Below are 4,568 nucleotides of genomic sequence, written 5' to 3'. Positions count from 1 at the left end.
GCCGGCTCGTCAATCCACCATAAAACGAGACGGGCTAACATTTTGAACTCACCTTAGTTGGTGGGGTGCGTCTAGGCGGGACGGAGCGGGTTGGGGAAGGCCGGCCCACTTTGCCACCCCTATTCATCGCTAGCTATGTTCAGCTTTGCAGCTGATGCCACCGCCACGTGGCAATTCAGTAATGACACCAGGGTCGAATATAACAAGGACTTCATTCTCACGATTTTTTTTAAATAAATAATTTAATTATTTTATTTATTGAAATATGTAATTTGTAGTGTATTTATTAGTTTATATCACATGATGTAAAAATTGTATATGAACATAGAGAAGAACAAGAATAGAGAAATTAAGAAGGAATTGAGAATTGAACTTGTATAATGATGAGACTCAGAAAATATAATACTATAATTTGCTATTTATATAAACACTGTTTCTAACAGAATTATCTTGCTGCACTAATAAACTATATAGCTTAGCATATGCAATGAGATCCACTACTAACAACTTTCTATACAAAGAGAAATAACATTTACTAGCAAATTCTAACTAACAAAATAAATATCAAGTAACATCCTCCCGTAAGTTTGGACTATTGAAAAAGAAGAGGTCTAACAATCTAAAAAATGTATCTTTTTGCTGATTGAATGTATGTCATTGCTAGTTTAAATCTGAAGTAATTCGATTCATTTGAAATTTAACTGAGGTTCAATTGGTAGAATATAATATTGGGACTCTATGACGAGAACTACATTGATCCAAAAACTAACAAGGCATACCGATCAATTAATATAAGGACTTTCTCCATTTTCTTGAGAAAAAAAAATTGGCATCACATTTATTTGTAAGTTGTGTTCTAAAACTTCTTTAATAATTCTATCGTTTGCTATCATTTAGACTAAAATATTCTATCATGTTTTCAATCTTCAGTTGTTTGTACCGATTTACAATGGAAGACATTGGTAGTTGTGGATTACCGATGTCAAGAAGAAGACATTCTATGTACTTGATCCCGTTAACAAAAAGAAAAATGAAATACCTCAATTAAGAATTACTCTAAACAAATTTGTTGTAAGTTATTTACATAATACATATTTATGTAGACTTTGGTTTCCTTCAATTATTAATGAATTAAAGTACACTTTTTTTTATCCTTTTCAGGAATTAATCGTATCCCAAATGAGGGTTTATGCTGGGGCAAAACCCTTAATAGAGGACGGAGAGGGAGTTGAAGCATAGTATATCACGATTAGTGGTCAACGAATATCGTAAAAATCTTTCTTTATTATAGTGCTATTATTAATATGTTTTATTGTGCCTCCTATTAATCATATTTTACTCTCTTATTTCTTTTTTAGTTATAATTGCGGGATATACGTGATGAAATGGTTGGAAACAATTGATCCTGAAAAGATAAAAAAGGGAAGTATAAATCTAAAAGTTAGAAACAAGTAAGTAATTTCTAAATTAATAAAATTCGGTTCATTTCTTATTTCAGTTAGTTTTAAATTAAGTAATTTCTTTCAATTGAATTGTAGGAAGAAATTGATGCCTTCAAGCGGGAGTATGGTCCAACCATTCTTTTGAACAAGATAAATAAATTGAGAAATAAAGCTATTGAGGCATCTGAAACCATAAGACTCACAAAATCATCCGCTGCCCTCTCAAGCCCTTTTTTGTAAATTCTCATATGGGGATATAGAGAGTAAATAGGTTATAGTTTCTTTGACTCGGTGTAAGAAATTGCAATTAACACTACTTTGATTAACTCATTGTAAAAAAGTAAACACTTCTTATTTAATGTATATATGTGAATGTTAATGTAAATGTTAATGTTAATGAAAATCTTTATGTTAGTGTATATATTTATTGGAACTGTCTGGGTATGGATTCAAGGTATTTATTAAACATCAAGAGCACCAAAACATAAATGAATTGAAATTAATGCACTAAATGAACCAAAAACAATGTATATATCACTATTCAAATTTCAGAAATACATAAACTCTTTGATATAACACAATTGCAAAAAGCTAATTTGAAAAATAAAAAAGTGACTATTCAATAAAGAATAACATCAATTAATCCTCCTATAACTTCAATAAACTAAAATTTGCTCATACATAAATGGAAATTTATGTTAATAAAAACTAAAACTTCTATAATCCTCCTCGGAATAATTCATATTCTGTGTATCATAAAGGCTGGAACTTGACTGAATCATTGATCCACATCTAAAAGGTTCAGCTGCAAAAGACCAAATAAATCATATTTAGCAAAATGCACAAAGAAAATTTTCCTTAACCAAAAGCAAATCAATGTTAGTTCGCTTACAACTGGCTTTTTCTTTTTCTTTGTTACATTTGCGATCTTTTTTTTCATATTTGATTTCAGTCTGTTTTTGGGACGGCCTCTTGTTCTAACACGTGGGGGCTTTGAAGGCCGTTCACATTACTCAACGTCGCGTCTTCGTGAGATAACAAACTTTTTTTTTTCTGCTTTTCGCTTGATATTCTTGCATCTTGGCCATGACATTATCAAAAGTCTGGTGTAGAATTCCGGTAAGCTCCTTGGATTCTGACGCAAATTCGCAAATATTGTGCGACCAAAACACCAAATCGTCGAATCTCTTGTTTCTCGGCTCCAATAGAGGCTCGTCTTGGCTGCTCTTGATATGTGTATGCCTCTTTTTTATGTTCTTACTCCAGCGTTCCAATATATATTTTGGTGCTACTTTATCTACTCGCTCAAAGCTTAAGACACTAAGAGAATGGCGGCACAATATACCCCTTGACTAAAACAACAAGCAGTGACACTTAATTTCTCGTGATACTGTGTCTTAAGTAACAAAAAACTTGTTGAATGTGGAGTTAGAAACCTGCTCTACAACTTCGTATGTCATAAAACTTAGAGTGGAATGCATTGATCTTGTGATGCAATTCACCTTTCCTCTAAATTATGCTTGAACTTCCTAAACTTCTCATGAGTATACACGTGCTGAAATTGAGCATTTATTGCTGATTTTGTTGCGCACAGTATCACGGTGTGAAAATTTGTAGCATCAAATTCTGTCTCTCTTTGCTTTCTGCTTGCTAGGCAATTATGGTATTGCTTTACAAATTAAATCAAAGAGCTATTCCGTGTGATAAACTTGTTAAAAAATGCATGCATGCTCTAGCTCTTTTGTATGCTTCTCATCCCGACCCAGAAGTGGTGATCTAGATAAATTGAAATCTATAAATGACAATCTTCAAATAACTCTGCAGAATGAACCGAAAACATACGTGCATATAAACCGAAAGTTATTCACGTTTTCACTGAAAAAATAACAGCATCAAATAATTCAAATTAAAACTTCGGTTACCTAAAAGTGACTTATTGCCTCCAACACCATATTTTGTGACAAAATTATTCCAATTTCTGTCGAATGCGGCTTTTGTAAACGATTTCCAAACGACATGGCTCATCTCTTGTTCGATTTCTTCGTGTCGCTTGTAGCCATTTAATTTGCTTGGTATCTTGTTCATGATGCACCAAATGCACCACCGGTGAATTGATGTTGGCATACACATCTCAATAGCCCTTTGCATCGATGCGCATTGATCGGTAAGAATGCCTTTTGGTGTCTTCCCTCACATTCAACGGAGCCAACATTCGAATAGCCATTTGAATGATTGGATGTTCTCATTTTTTATCAGAGCGCATCCGACAAGTGTTGACTGACTGTGGTGATTCACGCCCACAAAAGAACTAAAAATCAGATTGGACCTACAAAAATGGACACTGGCAACAGTTATATGTGAACCTAAAACTATATGTTAATGAACCGAATACATGTTTGTGTTGTAAGCGGTGTCAAATGAAATATCTCTAAAATACTCGCATGTAGCCCTGCTTCTTGCATCGGCCCAAAATACATTTTTGATGGAGTGATCGCCTTCGAGGTTAAACTCGAAAAAGAAATTTTGATTTTTCTCTTTCATTCTTAATAAGTACTTGCCAAATTCTTTGGGATCGTCTTGTTTGGAAACATTCCTTACTTCCCTTGTAATGTAATTCCTCACGTCTTTTTCGATAAAACTTAGTTCCTGATGACTATCCGCTGCTGCTACAAATGACTCATATGGTTTACTCGGTCTGATTCCGACTTTTTCGTTGTTTTTGATGGTGCGACGCACAAACATGCTTATCTCTCTGTGTTTTTTGAGCATCTCTGCTCGATCAGGACAGTAAAAATGTGAATGATTTAGAACAACTTTGGAAATTATCCGAAGACTGACGTCCTTCAATATATGTACATAAATCCTAGCTGGACAGTTTATTGGAGTTGAGGGGTTTGTCTTCAGAGTTGGAGATATCTTGGATTTTCACTTTCCCTCTCTTCTACATGTAATTTGTTGATTCTTAATCTCATCTCCCTTCTGAGTCGTGTTCCTTATTTTAGTATAAAAACTGGCAAGTTTGGAATAATCTTTGTAGAACTTTCCAACTTCTTCCAATGTCTTGAAAGTCATCCCGATCTTTGGGACAAATTGTTTATCCACAACACACTTGGACTGTAAAAAGAA

This window comes from Arachis ipaensis, chromosome B01 (genome assembly GCF_000816755.2).
Source record: "Arachis ipaensis cultivar K30076 chromosome B01, Araip1.1, whole genome shotgun sequence".
In the NCBI taxonomy this organism is placed as follows: domain Eukaryota; kingdom Viridiplantae; phylum Streptophyta; class Magnoliopsida; order Fabales; family Fabaceae; genus Arachis; species Arachis ipaensis.
The sequence above is the reverse complement of the archived record's forward strand: the minus strand, read 5'-3'. Positions refer to the sequence as shown.